The sequence below is a fragment of the Lissotriton helveticus genome, chromosome 7 (assembly GCF_964261635.1).
Source record: "Lissotriton helveticus chromosome 7, aLisHel1.1, whole genome shotgun sequence".
NCBI classification, from domain to species: domain Eukaryota; kingdom Metazoa; phylum Chordata; class Amphibia; order Caudata; family Salamandridae; genus Lissotriton; species Lissotriton helveticus.
This window is the reverse complement of record NC_136068.1, coordinates 1,477,485,137-1,477,507,819: the sequence shown is the minus strand read 5'-3', so window position 1 is coordinate 1,477,507,819 and position 22,683 is coordinate 1,477,485,137. Positions and strand designations below refer to the sequence as shown.

Here is a 22,683-nt window from a genome sequence, read left to right as displayed (position 1 = left end):
CTTCCCCTAGGGCCTCAGTGCGGGCTAATGCTTGTAGGTCGGCTTTCTTCTCTATTACTCGGGGAACGCGCCAGGGTTGTCCCCAATCCAAAGCTTTTGTTTGCGCTCTATATGGAACCGTTCGCCCAGCGGATTCGGTCGAATCCTGACATTGTAATTTTCAAATTTGGGGCGGACGTACATAAAATCAGCATGTACGCCGACGATATAATACTTTCCCTTACCCAACCCTGGCTCACTCTGCAGTCCCTGACCAAAGAACTTACAGCCTTTGGGAACGTTGCAGGGTTCAAGGTCAATTTCGCTAAGTCATAGATCCTCAATATCTTAGTCCCTGCGAGTGAGGTTCTGGACTTGCAGTAAGATTTTGCATTTCACTGGGCCCCCACAACCATCACCTATCTGGGCCTTGGTCTAACCTCAACCATTGAGAAAACGGTCTCCCTCAATTACTCTTTATTATTGGAACAAACGACCAAGGCACTGGACGCCTGGTCACGTCTCAATTAGGCATGGTTCGGGAGAATAGCGGCGGTAAAAATGACGGTGCTTCCACGCATCCTTTATATCTTCCAAATGCTACCCTTATCCCCGCCGCCGGGCACAATCAAGAAACTGCAAGCGCTGCTCAACAAGTTTGTATGGGAAGATAGGAAGCCGCATCTCTCGCTTCCACACATTTCTTCCACGAAAACACAGGGAGGGTAAGGCTTTCCGCTGGTGGGAGCTTATTATCAAGCAGCGTGCCTGCGCTACCTTGTTGAATGGAACATGGCCGGGGCGAACATTTGGCCGGAGCTGTGGCTTCTGGGCAAACATAGAGCATGGGGGCTATACTCGTCGCCGGTTACTTCATCAACGCTCAGGGTTTGGGATCGGTTGGCAGTGGCGAAGGGCTGGACCACATTTCTCTCACCCATGTCCCCCATCGTAGACAACCCAGACTTACAGCCTGGGCAAGAGTCTCCAGTTTTTCACGGTTGGAGGGAAGAGGGTTGCAAAAGGGTGGGCTCCCTTTTTGATACGGATGGGTTAATCTCTTTTACTCAATTACGTACGGACTATGACTTAGCGGCTTCAGATGCATTCTATTACCAACAAGTCGCACATTGGGTTACACACACCGCAAATTTTGCCCAACTGTCCCGGCCTCTGACTCCCTTTGAAAAATGGCTGGTATGTAAAAAAGATGATCACAAACTCATATCTGAATTGTATGCAATGATTACTGCATGCCCGGAGGGGCAGCGTACAAAAGCGCAAGTGCGGTGGGAGACTGAGCTGGGGAGACCCTTATCGTTTAAGGAATGGGAGCATATACTATACCGAGCACATCACACTGCATATAACACAACAGGGGCGGAATCCGCCTATAAGGTGGTAACATATTGGTATTGCACACCGGAGCACGTTCATTGCTGGGATAAGTCCAAGACAGACCTCTGCTTGAGGGGGTGTGGCTTAACGGGTACCTTAGTTCATCTACTCTGGCACTGCCCGAAATGAGTGTGTTACTAGTCAGCGGTTATTGATGACATGGACGCTGCCTTTCAGATTACGTTGCACCGAGCCCCTGAATATACATTGCTGGGTCTTCCCCACCCTAGGTCCTTCCCAATGAAATCGTTGAGAGGTAGACAGATCACGATGGCATTACTTGCTGTGTGACAGGTTATTTTAGCGCGCTGGGGATCTTTGACCTTACCTGAGCAAATGGACTGGATTCATCGTCTGTGGCAGCTCTTGGCTATGGAGAGACTCTCACTCAGTGTAGAAGGGAAAGGCAGCGAGTTTGCGAAATTATGGGCCCCTTACCTACAGATTCTCACCAAGGATATGAGAGAAGTGGTTTGCCTTAAATACTTGCGTATTCTACAGCTCATTCCACTGGAACCACCTGCGTCATCCAAGAGTGGGGATTAATGGTAAAATACCAATGCTGTAGCCGGTTGGCGAGAGGTCATGTATGCGCGTACTGGAACTGATGCGGAAAATGGGTGGTGGGGTGGGTGGGGGTGGGCGGGGCTGTTTAATTGTTTTATTTGTTATTTAAAAGTGGTAGGCATTGCTGAGTGTGCTACGCCATAATTCATGCTTGAATTTACTGTGAGTCGCCCTCCGGGTTGTAGACCTGAACACTGTGTTTCCCTGCTCATATTAGGCTCTGCCGGCACACTGATGTAGGCAGCCGAGCTGTGTATACACCTCCAAGATACCACACCATAAAAATGATTGATTCTAAAATAAATAGGACTAAAACGTCAAAAAGAGTATGTGGTCGTGGAATAGTCTGCACTCAGCAGTAGTGCACACTGATCACTCTGTGTCAAAGTACAAACACAAGTCCACTGCTGACCACCAACATTAGAAATGGGGGTCGCTAGTCGGCAATGATTTGCACCCTATCCAAGTAGGGACTCTTCCTTCTAGTCAGGATGTAAAAGTATCAATTCCAGTTATTGGAGTTCTGGCTGCTTCCAACTGCCTCCACACCTGGGGGCTCTAGTGTGTTTATGTATGTGCTCAAGCTCAACTTGTTTAGAAATGGTATCCCTTTTATCCCCAAGTTAATAGTTTTCCGTCGCCGATATAGCAATAAACTCGCCTCTGACCACAGCCTTCAAATTGTCCCACAAAATGGAGACTGACGTATCTGGGGTATCGTTAATAGCCAAATAACCCCTGATTGTTTGAGTGATTTGATCCACATTTCCAGGATGTTGCAAAAGACTGTCTCGTAAGCGCCAAGTTTGAGGGATTGGGCGGTGTTTGGGAATATCTACTTGAATTGCAACTGAATCATGGTCTGACAGGGATCTGGGTTCAATAGTGACCTTGTGCACCAGGGAACCAGGTCGCGGCTTCACAGGAAGTCATCTAGCATGTCGTATGTTTTCTGAGCGTATGAGTACTATGTAAAGTCTTGGGTCTGCGGGTGTGTGGTCCTCCAAAGATTAGTGAGCCCCCCCCCCCCAAGTATGGAACCAAGACAGGCCCTCCCCAGGAAGCACGCCTGTCTACCCCTGTCCTTGTGCCGATCGGCCCATGGCGATATCAAGGACAAGATTTAAGTCTTCCCCTACCATAACCAAACGGTCTGAGGCTCCCTACCAAAACCAGACGGTCTGAGGCTCCCACAACCTCCGTTACTGCTTGTTTCAGAAAGGCCTCTTGTCTTTCATTGGGTGCGTAAACGGAGGCTATTGTGATTGTATCTGTGCCAATTTGTAATGAGTACGCCAAAAGTCTGCCTCGGATTTCACCCGTTTTGGCTAATACCCTTCCTTTGAAGTCTCTGGAAATTATAATAGCCACCCGCTGACTTAATGGGAGGGAGGAAAAGAGTTGCTGTGGAAAGTGTTTGGAGCGGAGTCTGTGTTCATCCCTGGGAAGAAGGTGGGTCTCCTGTAATAGGCACACATGAGCCCCAGAGTGTTCTAGGTAGGACAGGATAGAAGTCCTCTTCCGGGGGGATTGAGACCCTTGACGTTTAAAGTGAGGATTTTTAGTCGGTCTGTCATTAGGGCTTGTTGGATAGACAAACTCCCAGGATATTCTTATGTAGGTAGAGGGTTATATTTGAAATACAAATGAAGCAGATTATGACAAAGAATGTGGAGGCCCCAGGCTTACAACAGCTTTTACCAGGTCCATAAAACCATGAAAATTCAAAACCACCCGGAACCCCAACAAACAATAAAAAAAAATGCAAAACTAGAATTAAAAAAGTTAAAGTCCATTTCTGGAGTGTCCATGTTTTCGGTAGAGGGGCTGTGGATGCGGCTCCCACTCCCCACCCGGACCCAACCGCCAATAATCCTGCGTAATGTCAAAGTGGGCTGGGGAGGAGGGGAAGAGGCAGCGAGCAGTCAAGCGAGGACAGAACATCAGGATGGGGGACCCCCAGCTAGGGAAAAGCAGGTCTCGAGGCAGCTCCACTCAGGGAGTCTATGACTGCCTGTTTCTCTCTGGCTCCAGTGTCCAGGTCCGATTGGGAACCAGCTGGAGAGGCCCTGGCCCCCCCACACCCCCCAGGTGGTCACATGACTCACACGGCCCCTCTCCACCATCACGGGTGGTTGCGGAAGAGTCGTCCCCCAAGTCGAGAATGCGACGAGCCTCCTCCAAGGATCAGATTTGATGCAGTTTTTCCTGCGTGTTTAAAGATAGTATGAAAGGGATGCCCCCAGGAGTAGCACACCCCTGCTGCACGAAGGTGCGAGGTAATGGGCAGAATTCTTGGATGCCAGTAGGTCTTGTTAGAGGACCAGATGGAAACTTTGGTATTGCAGAGGGTGTTTATTCCTGGCCCCCTGGAAAATACACTCCTTTACGGGGAAGTCACGGACACAGGTGAGAATATCCGGGGGAGGGGCTTTAGACAGGCGCCTGGGACCTACTCTGTGTTTTCTGTCTAGTCGGATAATTAGCTCTGGGCCCTTCTCCAGGATGGCCCGGAAGAGGTCCTGGACTTAGGAAGCGATGTCTGCAACCTCAGAACCAGATGGAACACCCTGGATCCAAATGTTATTCCCGCCAGACCTGCTCTCTAAATCTTATGTGTGGGCTTGAAGATCCATGTTTTGGTCCCTGAGGTGTACAATCTCCTGTTGGAGTTGTTCAAATTCCTCTTCTCTGCTCGCTTTGTGATCTTCAAGCATGGAGAACCTCACGCCCAATCCGTCCAGGTCTCGCAGTGTCTCTTTCAACTTCTGGGTGACTTCCTTCCTGAAAGAATAAAGATCCTCCCGTAGGGAAGCGAACAGCGGTTCCAGGTAAGGGCAGGTGATCAACTCATCCATGGCCACAGAATCAGAAGGCCCTTCCGGTGTCTGCGCAGCTGTGTCCCCTTCAGGCCTCCCGTGGGTTTTAATAACATGTCCCTGAGGTTGTGGTCTTTTTTTGCTCTTGCTGTAGCCATTTAGGGAGTGGGTGGGGGGGGGGGTGGGGGGGGGGCAGGAGCAAAGGTGGGATGAGAGATTGTTACATATCTCAGTAGGCACCCCTAAACCAGAACGACCATCAAACACCGCCCTCTCAAGGTCGCCCAGCAGGGTGCTCGACATTGTCAGGACACACCAACCTAAAGGTGCAGGCCAGCACCACCCACAAACCAGGTTGCAGTCACATAAAATCTCACGCTGGCAGTAATGTCTGGGTATCAGGTATATCGAGCTACGGCACAAACGCCTTTATTCAGGCAAGCGGCAGGACGAGCCGCGGGGTTGTCTCGAAAGGCCACGCTGTAGCCAGGAGGGAATCACTTGTCACCCCCTCTGCTCTTTTAACAGGTCCCTGGGGAGACCGAGACCAGGCACCCAGCAGCGTTTTCAAGGGGGGCCCCCGTCAGAGTTGGCCTAGCGCTCAGACCCAACACCTGCCGACCAACCTCGGGCCAGAGACACCACAAGTTCAAGTCTTTGGCTCCTCCTGTGCAGGTGAAGTTAGCCCAGAAGGCACGGGGCCCCGGCATCAGACAGCAGACACCCAGTGGGCCCCAGGGGATGCCCCTAGAAGATACTTGCAGCTGTGGTTCAGCCAGGCCCTACGCAGCTCAGGCCTGCGCTCCGATTGCCGCAGCCGCGGGCCCTGTCCCACATGGTATCGCCTTCAGGCACCAATTTAGGCAGACGATCAACAGAGCTACTGGGAGTGGAGCGAGAAAGAGGGACACCAAGCCATGGCTGCAGACGAACCCTCAGAGTCTCTCGCACTGGGCCACGCATCAGCCTCGCATCTCGGGCAAAAAGTCTGCCCCAGGGAAACCCAGCAGTACAGGCCCCTTTCTCTTATTGGGGCAGACCGCCTGGACCTCCAGGAGCCGCGCTCCCATCACCGGAGCCTCAAAAGGCAAGGTCGCCGGAACCAGCCTTCATGCGGGTTAACAATCAGGCCGCTACTGCCGCTCCTCCGTGCCTCAGTCTGTTGATCCCAGGTTGCGCTGTCTTCCGGGCAGCAACCTCTTCCTTCGTTACAGAGGCCCTCCGCAGCTCAGGCTCCGCCGGGGGACCTACCTCCTCACCAGCTGCACTCCGGGGCGGGCATCTCAGCGGGCCAGCCCCAGATCCTCGGGGTCTGGAGCCCGGTACTCCCTCGCAGTAGGTCCGGCAGCGAAGTCAGGCAACTAGGCCCCAGAGCAACAGGACCCAGTCTTGTCGGCGTGCCAAGCAGGGGGGCCACACCGGAGTCTCCCGTGGCTCCCAGAGCCTCTCCTCCAACCAGGCTGCACAGGACACTGGCTCAGGAGACATTATTGCTTTCATAGCATTTCTACGACTAACTAGAAGAAGGTTGATAGCACAAAAGGTAATGTCCCAGTAAAATGCCAAAACTGGGGAAAAAAATGTGGTTTTCTACAAAAGTCGGTCTGTCTCTGAAAGCTGAGAACATGCTGATTTCAGCATCGCAAACTCTTTGTTGATAACATTTGGAGGGAAAAAAAACAGACGCTTTCTTCTGCAGCACTTTTTTCCCCAAAACTACAACATTTAGATGTACTTTGGCTAATTTCTGGATCCCCTCCAGGGGAATCACAAAACCCTGGGTACTTTAAAAATCCCCATGATGATGGAAGAAAAGGACGCAAATGTGGTGTGGATACCTTATGTGGACAAAAGGTTAAGGGGCCCTTAGCGCAAACTACCCCAAATAGCCAAAAAAGGCTTAGCACAAGGGGGAAAAGTCCTAGCAGCGAAGGGATTAACAGGTCAGTGGTCATTGATGATAGTAAAAAGTTTCCCAGGATTGTGGCTAAAATAGATTGAGAATCTCTCCCTACTGTGAAAACTATGGCTTGTAGAATAAGAGTTATATCTGTGCCGCCTCTTGGAATGATTGTTGTGGAACCTATGCCTCCCTTCCTCGGAATCCAGAAAAGACCTAGGAGGCAAATTGTTCTTTTTCTCTGGGCACTTCCCAGTCACAATTTATCACCAAAGAAAACTATGCCATAAAGTAATTTGCAGCAAAGACGTTTCAAAATATCATCTCTTACCATGAACTCTTTGTTGGTTGCTGATATTAATTCAGCCCACCAGAGATTCATCCATCTGAAGCTTACTGCTGCAGTCCAAAAGTGAACACATTTGTATGCACGCTCCTTGTTCTAGCTTCCTCACAGGAAGGCAGAAATGCTATTTTTAGGAGGAGTGATTAATTGCATGACCGTCCTGCACTGCATGGTGACTGATGGGCAACATCATAGAATACAGGTATCGATGATAAAAGGTACCGCCTACCATTGTGCTTTTACAGTGTGGAAGTGGTGACAAACCACCCAGGTACATCAATGTCCAAAAACATTCAGCAATCATTAGAACTCTCTCACTTACCTTAAGACTGGTTAGGCATCATCATGCATGACAAAACAACAGGAAGCTCAGGGAGAGGGCTAGTCTTTTTGTAGGAGGGGTTCGTGAGAAATGTAATTAAAAAAAACTTGCTAAAAGAAATGGATTAGGCTAAATTCTAAAGACTGTGACGAGGAAAAGGAACAAGAGGGTAATGGTGAACATTGCCCAGAAAGGGAAAACAGCTTTTAGCCTATATGATTTTATGCAGAGGTAACACCATGAAGCAATAACAGTCCGGGGCAACATACCAAAGACCATGAAGTGGGGTATATCTGAGGAAAGTTGTCTCAATTTCCATGGATGCCAGAAAACAAGAAAATATTCTCCTTTCTCCATATTGTCAAAAATGTCCTGAATGTCTTATGAAGACATAAGAACCTGCATGCAGAGAATAGTTCATTAACGAGAATGAGCACTTCAAACCAGTTTCTATTTTACAATGCACTGGGTCCTGGATGAGGTTCTCATGCTGGCCATAAAGAATTAACATTGGGTATGGAGAGAAACTTACTCTCAAATCCCTGTCTGGGACATTACACACAGCTAAGCCTTTATCAGGGTGAAAAACGGGAAGAGGGTAGAATGCCCACTCAGCTGATCCATCACTGGACAGTCAGTCGTCTTTCAATAAACTCTACCCCATAGAAATTCCTTACGCTCTCAAAAGGATAGGCAACTCAAAGAAACATGTAACAAACTGCCAGGTACATAAAAATATATGTAAAGACAGAAAAATTAATTGCCTTACCTAAGAGACGGGTCCTGGTCAACAAAATAGGACAAAATCAGAAACTGCACAATTGCTGCGAGAGAAGTGGAGGGATTATGGGAGCATGAGGGTTAAAAGAAAAGAATGAGTGAAGAACAAATGTTAGGGTATGGAGTCTTTTTCTAGAAGGTATTTGGGATAGAATGACTCAGTGTAAGGATGGGTAGAGGAAGATGGAAGAGAAGGTTATGAATAATAGTATATATACATAGATGGCAAATACATATGGTCTTAAATAAGGATGCATAGGGGCAATCAAAAACACCATAAATATTATATGATCATACCAATTAACTTAAATCATGATGAAATAGTGATTCTGGTATAATAATTCTGGCATAATACTCAGTGGCATAAACCATGGAAGGCAATATGATCTAGTGAATTAACAGTTGACTTTAGAATCTGAGAACGGAGGTTACAATCCGAGCTCCTTCACTTCAATGTGGATTGATTGATTCTGGGAAAAAATACTTAATCTCCAGGTGCCTACAATTGTAAACATGTGTGAAACGTTTGTGAATAATACGTATGGGAGAAATGTTGATTATTTACGAAATCTGTGCAATTCCAAAATGTAACATTACTTTCATTTAAGCAATTTTGTATAACTTTTTCAGGCAACAGGCTTTTTTGTGCAGAAGATCGCACGAAAGGTCATTTTTTGCACAAAACAGTCTCCTGCAGGTATATCGCAAGACGTTTATTCTGAAAGTGCATGCTCCCGTCAAAAAAAGTCATACCGGCAAACCACATTTTTGCCTTAAAAGCATTATTTCTTGAACTTTTTATAAAATTTCATAAACTGAAGTGTATACATTGATGTACAGTTACTCTGCTACCCAGATATGGCTGACCCACATAAATACCAGTATGTATAAGTGAGAACAAGGCAATATTTGCATAATCACGAATACCTGCTCACTTTTCACTTTTGGCTCGGCTCGACTCGGATTCCTTACTGTCTATATTACAAAACTGTCCTCCTCCAACGTCATAGATGTTCCAGTGCAACTATGTTCTCCTGCAACTGATTTGCGTTTTTGCTGGGTGGGGTATTAAGTACTGCCTCCACGGTGACACTTCTGTGTTTTGTAGACTATTTTTTGTTTTAGTTTTGTCTCCTTTCTTCCTCGGCAGCAGGTTCTGCTGTCTCTAGCTCTGTTGCCACTGCGACTTTATTGAATATGTTCTGTTCCTGTTGAGGTTCTTGTCTGCATCTTGTGTATTACCAGTGTGGCACTAGTTTACTTCCGTTTTCACTCTCGTGTGTCTGCGGTCACTTTTATTCTGTATCGTTTTTTCTGGTTTCGTTACACCTGTTTCTTGCTTTGGCTGCAGCTCTTCCAATTCTCTTATGGTTATATATTGCATTGGGTCTGTGCAATTCTGATTTAGCTCGGTTTTGCCTCTGTTTAAGTTCTGATTCAGGTGTGTTCGTCTTCAATTCTTTTGATTCGGTTTTGTATCATATATTTGCCAGGGTTTCTGACAACATTGCTGCGGACTATACTGGTATTTGCTTTGTTCTGTTGTGTATTTCTGGGTTAGATTTACCATGTTCTTGTCTCTCTGGGTATATCAGGCCTGGATTCTGTTTCTATTCGGTTATATTTTGTTTGTGGCGAGTTCTACTTCTTGTCTCTATTTTCTATAATTCGGGTCGTTTCCGCTTCCATTTACCCACTGTTCTGCTCTGTTATGATCGAAGAGTGTAAGATGGTCAGCCATAAATTCATAATTTGGCAGCAAGCAATTTATCAATAAACAAAAAAGTATACATCCACTGAAGTGTATATATAGATCTTATATAATTGTACATTAAAAGAAGAGTATGTACTCTACTCAAATTAAATATATTATAATTCATATACAGTTTTTAATGCCTTGGTAGTGTAATGCAATTCTCGGTATATGGTAAAGGAACTGTGTGTATTTACGCACATGCAGACAGGTAAGTTAGTTGTTTCTGAGTCTCTTGCTTCTCAATACTGAATCACATTCACATCTGTTAGGATTTTCAGTCATTCGCACGTTTTTACGAGCCTTGATCTAGCTGGTGTTTTAGAGACCTGCATTAAAGGGGATAACAGATATATAGGTTTGTTTGTCACTGTATGAGGTCAAAGTAAAATAAAATTGATCTATAATATATCCATGACCTCAACCTAAACACTACATCACAGGGTAAGTATGATTTACTATTCTTAACTCTACACCCAATTTCTTATCCCGCAATGTAGTGGTCAGTTTGATATTGTGAGTGCAATACTATTGTCATGTGATATATTGCATGTAATATTGAGATAGTACCTTGTATGAACATTAAAAACCAGCACTACAGCCACGCATAAAAAATTCAACAGATGCGTATACTGCCCTAGTTAATGTAACTCATTCCATGACCTTTCCATAATCAATGTTAGGTTAGCCCTGTTAGGATTTGAAACTCAGGCTTCAGCTTGCAGAAAGGTTTCAGAAATAGGTAACAACTAATTATTATTACCTATGGTGTATTGTACTGTCAGATTTTACATGTTCTGTAAACATTTTGGTTATTAGTAGCGGTGGGCGGAACTCGCAGAATACGACATTGCAGAATTCGACAGAGAAATATAAAAACTCAGCGGAGTAAAGTCTGTCGGCGGAAACAGGTTTGTTGCTCTGCACGCGCTGTGATTTGCTGCAGATAGTGCAGAGGGTGCAGGTACTCAAGTTGATTTTGCTGCCGCTCAAGTAGTATTTTCTTCTTGAGCAGCAGCTTTCTCAATGCGAATGGTTGCATGCTCGCATAAGAAAATTTCAGCAGGTGTCCTCCTAGCGCCTGGACGGCAAATCAATTTCACCAACTTACCATTTGGGGCCACGAGCGAGAAAAAATTCCACCATGCGGTGACAGTCGGAATTTGGATGGAACAAGAGTAACCCAGAGTTGCCAAAATTCCACCAATGCTGCAGCCAACCTGAATATTCCACCCACCTCTAGTTATTAGTTGGAGAAGATGTGAGTCCTACCCAAGTAGTAAGTCACAAAAACCTGTAAGGTCCAACATGCAGATTCATTCATTTAAACCTAGTATCAACCCCTAGTAGCTATAGCAAAGAGAAGAAATGCTTAACTTAGGAAAATGTGTCAAGTATTTAGCAACATTAAAACAGAAAATGAGCCAAAACACAATACAAATCCATCAATACGTTTCTAAACAGAGAGAATGTAATAAGAAAAACGATATCAAAATCCAATAAGAAGGAGTGAAGATATGAATTTAAATTTATTGGAGGTGCTTTCGGAGGATGATGAGAACACAAGCAATCATCCACAATAATTAAATAAACTATATAACACACTGAATTAAAATTATGTGTTAAAAATTCTGCTTTTGTCCAAAACAGGTTTTTACTATCGAATGAGAGTTATTCTTTATTAGAATAGGGGTAAGACACGCACCAACAAAGGTTGAAAACTTGTAAAGCTGTCGCGTGCTGCTGGGGCTTCGCTCTCTGAACCACAGGGCGTTTGGAAGAAGAATCACACAAGCAAATCCTGATAGGAATTGTCCCCCTACGCACAGCGTTATGGATACCCAACCAGGGTATAGAAAGTTGATAGGAACAAAACGTTGTTGTTAGTCCATCATTAATTTTATTTCATCAATGATTGTAAATTTCAAAAGTTCATTTTCAAGAAATCGATGCCAAAGATAAATCCAAAATGCTTATGAGTGTATCCCTATGCATTTCGGGCTGTCCATAAGCCCTTCTTCAGGGGATAAGTCAAAAAAAAGAAACCAATAAACGGACTGAGTGTGGGTGTATCTCCACAAATTACATCATGTCAATGGTGCTCGTTAGTATCATATCTATCAGACATTCTTGGTGATCGTGAGGGATCAGGGTGAAATTAACTTTAAAAAGCGTGTAGATGAACCGGTTTCGTGTTACAAAATCAAAAAACGTCACATGCAGGTAGTAAAGTGCAGGGTAAAAGTGTGATAGCCGCGAGTGTTTAAATAAAACAAATAGGAAAAATCGTGATATACGGCATATTGAAAAATAGTGCACCGGGATAATCTTGAAACGTATTGATTCACCAAATCCAAAAACCAGGTGTAATCAAAGAGGATCGTAAGCGTGTTAGCAGCATTCGTACTTACGGAAAGCATTTTCGGAGGTTAATCACGAGCCGCGGTTCGCGTGCCAGAAAGCGTGCATCGGTGTGAGTGTTGGGCTTGAGTAAACGTATAATGTTACTCAGCGGTGAAAATAAACAAGGGACTGATCGTCGAAAAAGTTGGCGGCCATATTGTAGTAGTAAAAGTGAACGAGTGAAGTGTATGTGTATAGCGTGCACGTTATAATGGAAGCTGAATAATGACAACACAGAAGATCAATGAAAAAATGTGATACAATGAATGATTGACAGTCAATGGTAATGAAGTAATACATGTGTGAGGGAGACAAAAGACATGATGGTTAATGAGCAAAAGTACTGTTACATATGCAAATTATAAGTAGCAAAGAAATTCCATTCTATCATTTAACCCTGTGGGTTGCATCGTGCACAAGTATCTGATCCAAAAGTTCTCTCTTTGGAGTAGCTTGTCTTTCATGTTCATGGTTTCAGTTGGTTGTACGTTTTCGAGTACGGTAAATTTCAATTGTGCAACATTGTGTCTGTTTTCTGAAAAATGTGCAGCTATGGTGGATTTCATGTTACTAGTCCGAATGTTGCTCTTATGCTCAAGAATTCTTGTTCTGATTTTGCGTTCTGTGTGACCGACATAACAAAGGCCACAGGGGCACTTCAGTAGATAGATAACATTGTTAGTGTTGCATGCAGCATTGACTCTCAATTTAATAGCATTGCCCTTCATGGGATGGTGTAAGATGTTTCCTTTGATAATATTGTTGCAGTTACTGCAGTTATAGCAGGGTTGTGATCCTTTGTACGTGTCTGAAAATTTGTCACTTTTGGGATGAGTTAATAGTTCTTTAAGGTTGGGTCCACGAGTGTAAGAAAAGATGGGTGGTTGTTCAAATAGACCTTGGAAATCTGGTTCTCTGCTAAGAAGTTGCCAATGTTTCATGATGATTTTGCGATATTTGGTGCTGAGTGTAGAATATTTAGAAACCACAATCATGTGTTTGCTCTCAGTTTTAATGTTTGGTGAAAGCAACTGTTCTCTGTTCAAATGATCACATTTGTCTTTGGCCGTAGTAAGAACTTCCTCAGGATAACCTCGATCTTGAAATCTTTGGCACATGGTTGCCATGTGGGTGTTACAATCTGTGGAGTCGGATATGATTCTTTTTACCCTCATGAGTTGAGACAAAGGACGATTGTTCTTCAGGCTAGGTCGGTGAAAACTAGAATAATGAAGGGTGTTGTTACGGTCAGTTTCCTTTCGATAAAGGGTAGTTCTGAATTTGTTGTCTGTCAGCAGGACTTGTACATCCAAAAAGTTAATGGTGTTTTGATCATATGTCCAGGTAAATTGAATGCGATCATTAATGGTGTTTAATAAATGCAAAAATTCTAGTAGTTTGAGCTGAGGTCCAGACCAAAGCATAAAAATATCGTCAATGTATCTTAGAAAAAGTTTCCCATGCTGTTTCCAGAGTGGCTGGTTGAGAATGTTCTGTTGTTCGAAATGGTGCATAAAAAGGTTGGCATAGACCGGGGTAGCACAATTGCCCATTGAAGTTCCGCTGAGCTGAGCTGAAGGTAGCACATGTCTTGCCACTTGAAGTAACTTTGATACAAAGTGAATCCAAGCAGTTCCATGAGAAAAGGTTGTAGTTCAGTTTTGATGTCCTAGTGTAGTATGGCTGATTCTATGGCTTCTATCCCCAAATCGTGTGGAATGGATGTATATAACGCCTTAACGTCAACAGTACACAGCCAGTGTTCTGTGTTCGTGTCCAGCAATGAGTCATCCAGTTTTTTCAAAAAGTCTGTAGTGTCACGAAGGTAGGTCGGAGTGGCAGTGACTAAAGGTTGTAAATGTTTGTCCAACAATTTGCCTACAGGTTCGTGGATGCTGCCCCTGGTGGACACAATGGGTCTGAAAGGAGGGTTTTGAAGGTCTTTATGAACCTTGGGTAGCATGTACAACGAAGGGGTTCTAGGATTAGTTTGTGTTAAAAACCTTTTAGTTTTCTCCGTGATGATGTTAGATTCAATGGCTTTCTGAAGAATGGTTTCAAGGTGGCCTTTAAACTCATTGGTTGGATCATATGCTAACGGTGCGTAAGTGTTACTGTCAGTGACATGGTTGGAGAATTGGAGTTCATAGAATGTCCTGTCCATGATAACCAGTGCGCCGCCCTTGTCGGCGTTCTGGCAAGTGATGTCCGAGTGTTCTGCTAATTTTTGTAATACACTCCGTTCTTTCATGGTAAGATTGTTGTGTTTAAATTTAGGTCGAAAGTTCAAAGATGTGATATCCTGTTTAAATAGATTCTCAAATGTGTCGATGATTTTGTGGCTTGCAAAAAACACAGTTGATGGACAGAATGTAGAACAATGTCATACATTCACCCCAGTACAAAGATCTGGGCCTAAATCCATCGTTTTTTTGCACTCCACACCACCCTGGGTTAGACACTGGCTATATGCAAATCAGCTCTGACCCTGTGCCTCATGGGAACAGTCCAGTCCGAACTACCAAGCCATGTCTTTCCCAGACCGGAATCAAGCATCCAAGGACCGGTTTCTGGCTATCAGCCTTCATCAGCCTGGATAGCTTGACTCCAGTGGTGTGGAGAGCCTGGGACTCACGTCTGAGCATACCCAGCCCACTCGGGGGGAAAATTGCAAAAAACACAGTTGATGGACAGAATGTAGAACAATGTCATACATTCACCCCAGTACAAAGATCTGGGCCTAAATCCATCGTTTTTTTGCACTCCACACCACCCTGGGTTAGACACTGGCTATATGCAAATCAGCTCTGACCCTGTGCCTCATGGGAACAGTCCAGTCCGAACTACCAAGCCATGTCTTTCCCAGACCGGAATCAAGCATCCAAGTACCGGTTTCTGGCTATCAGCCTTCATCAGCCTGGATAGCTTGACTCCAGTGGTGTGGAGAGCCTGGGACTCACGTCTGAGCATACCCAGCCCACTCGGGGTGAAAATTGCAAAAAACACAGTTGATGGACAGGACAGAATGTAGAACAATGTCATACATTCACCCCAGTACAAAGATCTGGGCCTAAATCCATCGTTTTTTTGCACTCCACACCACCCTGGGTTAGACACTGGCTATATGCAAATCAGCTCTGACCCTGTGCCTCATGGGAACAGTCCAGTCCGAACTACCAAGCCATGTCTTTCCCAGACCGGAATCAAGCATCCAAGGACCGGTTTCTGGCTATCAGCCTTCATCAGCCTGGATAGCTTGACTCCAGTGGTGTGGAGAGCCTGGGACTCACGTCTGAGCATACCCAGCCCACTCGGGGTGAAAATTGCAAAAAACACAGTTGATGGACAGAATGTAGAACAATGTCATACATTCACCCCAGTACAAAGATCTGGGCCTAAATCCATCGTTTTTTTGCACTCCACACCACCCTGGGTTAGACACTGGCTATATGCAAATCAGCTCTGACCCTGTGCCTCATGGGAACAGTCCAGTCCGAACTACCAAGCCATGTCTTTCCCAGACCGGAATCAAGCATCCAAGGACCGGTTTCTGGCTATCAGCCTTCATCAGCCTGGATAGCTTGACTCCAGTGGTGTGGAGAGCCTGGGACTCACGTCTGAGCATACCCAGCCCACTCGGGGTGAAAATTGCAAAAAACACAGTTGATGGACAGAATGTAGAACAATGTCATACATTCACCCCAGTACAAAGATCTGGGCCTAAATCCATCGTTTTTTTGCACTCCACACCACCCTGGGTTAGACACTGGCTATATGCAAATCAGCTCTGACCCTGTGCCTCATGGGAACAGTCCAGTCCGAACTACCAAGCCATGTCTTTCCCAGACCGGAATCAAGCATCCAAGGACCGGTTTCTGGCTATCAGCCTTCATCAGCCTGGATAGCTTGACTCCAGTGGTGTGGAGAGCCTGGGACTCACGTCTGAGCATACCCAGCCCACTCCGGGTAAAAATTGCAAAAAACACAGTTGATGGACAGAATGTAGAACAATGTCATACATTCACCCCAGTACAAAGATCTGGGCCTAAATCCATCGTTTTTCTGCACTCCACACCACCCTGGGTTAGAAACTGGCTATATGCAAATCAGCTCTGACCCTGTGCCTCATGGGAACAGTCCAGTCCAAACTACCAAGCCATGTCTTTCCCAGACCGGAATCAAGCATCCAAGGACCGGTTTCTGGCTATCAGCCTTCATCAGCCTGGATAGCTTGACTCCAGTGGTGTGGAGAGCCTGGGACTCACGTCTGAGCATACCCAGCCCACTCGGGGTGAAAATTGCAAAAAACACAGTTGATGGACAGAATGTAGAACAATGTCATACATTCACCCCAGTACAAAGATCTGGGCCTAAATCCATCGTTTTTTTGCACTCCACACCACCCTGGGTTAGACACTGGCTATATGCAAATCAGCTCTGACCCTGTGCCTCATGGGAACAGTCCAGTCCGAACTACCAAGCCATGTCTTTCCATGAATGTACTCCGCTGGCGCAAGCCCAACAGGATCTCATCTGTTGAGTAGTGACCGGTATCAAGTTCTCGAAGTAGTGTCGTAGTCGAATGTTGCGCATTAATTTGAAGAGACTGATTTCTAGTTCCAAGGTGTTGGAACTGGTCGTCGGTACAAATGATTGGCCTTTTTGTAAAGTTCTTAACTCAAGGTTTGAAAGTTCATAAGAGGAAATATTTATCACCAAGTTGTTGAATTCTGTTATTTCTTCTTTCCCTTCCTGTCTTTTCTCTCTAATTCTTTTGTTTTTTCTACTGTTTTTACCCCGCCTGGGTCTTCCTGCCCTTCTGGGCCAACTTCTAAAAAAGAGACCGCGGTCTCTGTAGTGGTGCTCGTTTCAAGAGTAGGTGCAGGTTGTGATGATTGTTTCTGAGTGCGTGTTTCACTATCAGAGGAAGAGGTGTCAGTGGCAGAATAAGGATTGTATGCTTTAGGTTGGCGTCGGCGGGCGTACACTTCTGCCCAAGTGTACATCTCGCCGAGCTTGTAATCTATGGTGTCTCTCTTGTATTTCCGTATTTTGCGTTCCTGAATGTCCTGGGTGTATTTGTCGAGTTGATTGTTAAGATCTTCCAACATTTTAGAGTAATCCGTTGTTTCCATAGAGTTTGTCAGTTCACTTTTGATGGTATCAATCTCTGAGTTGAGTTCCTCTAGGGTTTTAGATAGCTCTTCTATGATTAGAAGGATGAGATCCAAGGAGCACTTGTTGAGAATATTGTACCATCTTAAAACTGAGAGCAAACGCATGATTGTGGTTTCTAAATATTCTACACTCAGCACCAAATATCAAAATCATCATTAAACATTGGCAACTTCTTAGCAGAGAACCAGATTTCCAAGGTCTATTTGAACAACCACCCATCTTTTCTTACACTCGTGGACCCAACCTTAAAGAACTATTAACTCATCCCAAAAGTGACAAATTTTCAGACACGTACAAAGGATCACAACCCTGCTATAACTGCAACAATATTATCAAAGGAAACATCTTACACCATCCCATGAAGGGCAATGCTATTAAATTGAGAGTCAATGCTACATGCAACACTAACAATGTTATCTATCTACTGAAGTGCCCCTGTGGCCTTTGTTATGTCGGTCACACAGAACGCAAAATCAGAACAAGAATTCTTGAGCATAAGAGCAACATTCGGACCAGTAACATGAAATCCACCATAGCTGTACATTTTTCAGAAAACAGACACAATGTTGCACAATTGAAATTTACCGTACTCGAAAACGTACAACCAACTGAAACCATGAACATGAAAGACAAGCTACTCCAAAGAGAGAACTTTTGGATCAGATACTTGTGCACGATGCAACCCACAGGGTTAAATGACAGAATGGAATTTCTTTGCTACTTATAATTTGCATTTGTAACAGTACTTTTGCTCATTAACCATCATGTCTTTTGTCTCCCTCACACATGTATTACTTCATTACCATTGACTGTCAATCATTCATTGTATCACATTTTTTCATTGATCTTCTGTGCTGTCATTATTCAGCTCCCATTATAACGTGCACGCTACACACATACACTTCACTCGTTCACTTTTACTACTACAATATGGCCGCCAAATTTTTAGACGATCAGTCCCTTGTTTATTTTCACAGCTGAGTAACGTTATACGTTTACTCAAGCCCAACACTCACACCGATGCACGCTTTCTGGCACGCGAACCGCGGCTCGTGATTAACCTCCGAAAATGCTTTCCGTAAGTACGAATGCTGCTAATACGCTTACGACCCTCTTTGATTACACCTGGTTTTTGGATTTGGTGAATCAACACGTTTCAAGATTATCCCGGTGCACTATTTTTCAATATGCCGTATATCACGATTTTTTCTATTTGTTTTATTTAAACATTCGTGGCTATCACACTTTTACCCTGCACTTTACTACCTGCATGTGACGTTTTTTGATTTTGTAACACGAAACCGGTTCATCTACACGCTTTTTAAAGTTAATTTCACCCTGATCCCTCACGATCACCAAGAATGTCTGATAGACATGATACAAACGAGCACCATTGACATGATGTAATTTGTGGAGATACACCCACACTCAGTCCGTTTATTTGTTTCTTTTTTTAGACTTATCCCCTGAAGAAAGGCTTATGGACAGCCCGAAATGCATAGGGATACACTCATAAGCATTTTGGATTTATCTTTGGCATCGATTTCTTGAAAATGAACTTTTGAAATTTACAATCATTGATGAAATAAAATTAATGATGGACTAACAACAACGTTTTGTTCCTATCAACTTTCTATACCCTGGTTGGGTATCCATAACGCTGTGCGTAGGGGGACAATTCCTATCAGGATTTGCTTGTGTAGTTATTCTTTATTATCATGGTGTTAAATTCCTGTACGTTTCGTCCATGTGTCCTAGCTTTTCCTCAAGTATAAAAGCCGCTTTGCTTTGTCGTGTGACCAGAGATGTCCCCTAGAATGAAGAATATTTGTTTGTCAGGGGTTTTCTTGCTTTTCTCTACTTAAGATCCTTGCTATTGTATTAGACTTGATCATTTTGTACGAATTGCTATTCAACATGAAATGTTTAATGTCTTGCTTTGCACAAGCATTCATCTGAAACTGCAGGAATTCTTAGATTTATTAGGTAATATAGCTGCAAATTTCCCCCTCTTGCTAGCGCAGAGTCGCCTCTCTGTGACTTAATAGCAGAACAAGGTATTTTTGGGCATTCTGTGAGGGGATGTACATGCCAGCATGGGTCCATGGGTGTAATTTTCTGAGGGCCTCCAACGTATGATTCATCTTTAAGCTAGAAAACGGTTTATTAAAAATGGAATGTATCTTCTTTTTCTTCAAAAACTCAAGATTAGACGGCAATGGCAGGCTGAGCCTCTTGACTTCTTTTACCCATTGTATTGCAAAGGCTGAATAAGTACTCAGGGAATAATGTTTTTACAGGGACCAAACGACCAGGTTATCACCCACTGCTCTCATTTTTATCAGCCCGTATTTAATAGGGGCCATGTGGCAGCCAGCTTCAGTTGAAAGACAGCCAATGTCAGATTCGAGTACAAGTGTTGGGAATCTTGCTGGTAAAATGAGCACTGATTTTCAAAATGTCCTCTCTTAACAACCTAATAAACTTTCCAGATGACCAGGCGCCATAGCTTAGTTTTTGATAAGATTTGGCTTACGACTTTGTTTGAAAAACTTCATCAATGTGACCTGAAAAGTGATAGCCATGTCTACCAACCATCCTAAGAATGGCATTGGCAGCAGCTTCACATTATTGAGTTGCAGTTAGAATATGGGTGTTCCAGATGAGTGTTCTGTTGATTAACCACAAATTTTAGAAAGAATCAACTTCATACAGTTTCGTGTTGTTAATGACAAACCATGAACATTTCGTCTTAAAGATCATGGTTTTTGTTTTTCTTGTGTTGATTTTAAAGTTGTTTTCCTTATAGTATCCTTTCATAGCTGTAAGTTGGGCCTGCAGACCTTCGAGTGTTTTTCAGATCAAGACTTAGTTGTCGGCATGAAGAAGAGCGGGAATCTTAATGCCATTTGTTACTGGAATACCATTGGTGGCTTTCAGAGCACCGGAGATATGAATATTTTAAATTTTAGGGTGAGACATGATAAGGAAAAGTAAAACACCAATTAGAAATCACTGCTAGTGGTTGACCAGGATGGAGCGATGATCTGATATAGATTACCCGGGTCAAAGTGTTTACCTTCTTACTTAGTCTTTGATAGAGGATGAAATTCTCCAATGTAGCAAGGCTGAAAGCTGCATCTGACAAAGTCCCTTTGAATCCAGATATGTATAGGATGAGCTCAGTTGAATCAGTTGGTTTCAGTGGGAAAAGCTAGAAGCAGGAACATTCAGTTGTTTGCTGCAGCCACAATCCTCTCATCTGGTGGATCCTTTAAAACTTTTAGGTCTTTGCCCTATCAAGTGTACTATCTCCGTGATTATCATAAAGAATTGGTCATAAAAAGATTGGAAGCAAGAGGGTATTCTCCTAAGAAGCTGTAAATAGCGAGGAGGAAAGCCAATATGAAGGACAGGACAGCCTTACTAGAGCCCAATAGAGCTACCAGCAGTTCCACCAATGTGAAAGAAAAGACTAGTGTGGAAGGGAATGATCTTAGACTAATAACTACATTCAGTAAACAAGCCAAAGCCATAACTGCAAAAGAATGGCCAATAGTCATGACTGGTGTGACCCTGAAAAAAGTGCTCCCTCTCAATCCCATTGTCACTTTCCGCAAAGCGTACTCTATTCGCAATGATCTAGTTAAAAACAATGCTGAAAATACAAAGTCCACCAATTGGCTCACTCCTAGGAAGGGATTTACGAGAGGCAGCTCATGTAGAGCTTGCAAATTTGGCATTAACACCTCCACATACAAGACACCTTTCTCTGATTCCGAGCTTCCTCTTACAGAGCACTACACGTGCACAACCAAACACCCGGTTTACATACTCAGGTGCAGTTGCAATTTGTGCTATGTGGCTAGCAGCAAGTTATCGGTGCACATGCGCATATTGCAGCACCTCCATGCTATCGTTAATTCGGATCCAACATATCCAGTCGCAAGACACTTTAAGGTTGTCCATGAGAACAGTTTAAAGTGTCTGCAATATTATGTAATTGATGCAGTACCCCAAATAAGAGAGGTGGGAACCGAAAGAGATTACTGCGTCAACTAGAATCTAAGTATATTGTAGAGCTGGACTCCAATTCCCGACTGGATTAAATACAGAGGAAGATCTACTCAATTTTGTGTAAGAGGGGCTGCGACTTCTCATGTTATCTGCACTTTAGTCTCCCTTCTAGGGTCTGTTATCTCTGGTTTCAGCGCCCTCTGGTAGATGGCGATTATAGTATCTATTTGTTTTGTTTACTTGCTAACTGTGTATTCTTTTGGATTGTTGAAACATTTTTTATCTTATCAATACATTTTACCTCTGGACTTCATTTGGCATTGATTTTTACTGGAGCTGTACTGTTTGTGCATATCATAGTTTAGTATTTGTACGACAATATACGAGAATGTACGCCGGATGACAGACAGACTCCATGTGATAAAAGACATCTGCTGTCCAACCCACTTTTGGGCTTTGGGTTTTTTCCACTTCCAGCACTATTTTGCACATATATGATTTTTTTACACCCTTAGCACGTAAAGCACTTTTCTTGACAAACGTGACAGCAGGACAGGTCATTTTTCCATGAGTCTATCACTATTGAACTTTGCGTATTTGCACATTTAGGATTAAGACCGGACATGTTCTATTATCCCTTGGGAATGTTTACATTAGCGCATTTGCACATTAACAGGTTATTACCTCAGCTTATTCAGGCAGATACATTGATTATTCTCCTGATATTGTTTAATATCGCTATTTGAAACTTGCGTATTTGCACATTTGATTATCAGCAGGACCCGATTTGTTCCTCCATCCTCTGTGAATGTTTACATTAGCGTATTTGCACATTAAATATACAATTGCCACAGTTCATTTTGGAGTATACAACTGGTCATTATTTTCTGGCTAATGTTCAATAGCGTATTTTCACATTTCTGACTGATGGTTTACCACTGATTATACAAATGTTTAATCCCAGGTTTCTATAGTAACACCTATGTGGTTTTTTACAATATCGAAATGTTAAGGTTTTTTGGATTACATCATTTTTGATGTGTTGTATTGAAATGTATTGGAACGTTTATTATTTACAATGCGTATTCAGGTTTTTAACATTCAACTCCAGCTGAGTATGTATATATAGTGATTTTCTCTACACGGAGATGAACTATATGAAGTAACTCTTTCATGTCTATCCATATGCCGATCACATGAACAGGAAGTGCTTTGTGGTTT

The 22,683-nt window shown here is 43.7% G+C and overlaps 1 long non-coding RNA gene across 1 annotated transcript in view; it reads right to left on the bottom strand.

Moving 5' to 3' along the window:
- The window catches only part of LOC144770396 (uncharacterized), a 157,345-nt gene that overhangs the window by 105,646 nt on the left and 29,016 nt on the right, over positions 1-22,683 (bottom strand). Inside the window, exon 2 of the long non-coding RNA XR_013598882.1 lies at positions 9,039-9,817. This is a non-coding gene — a long non-coding RNA (uncharacterized LOC144770396). The remainder of the gene's footprint in view (positions 1-9,038; positions 9,818-22,683) is intronic.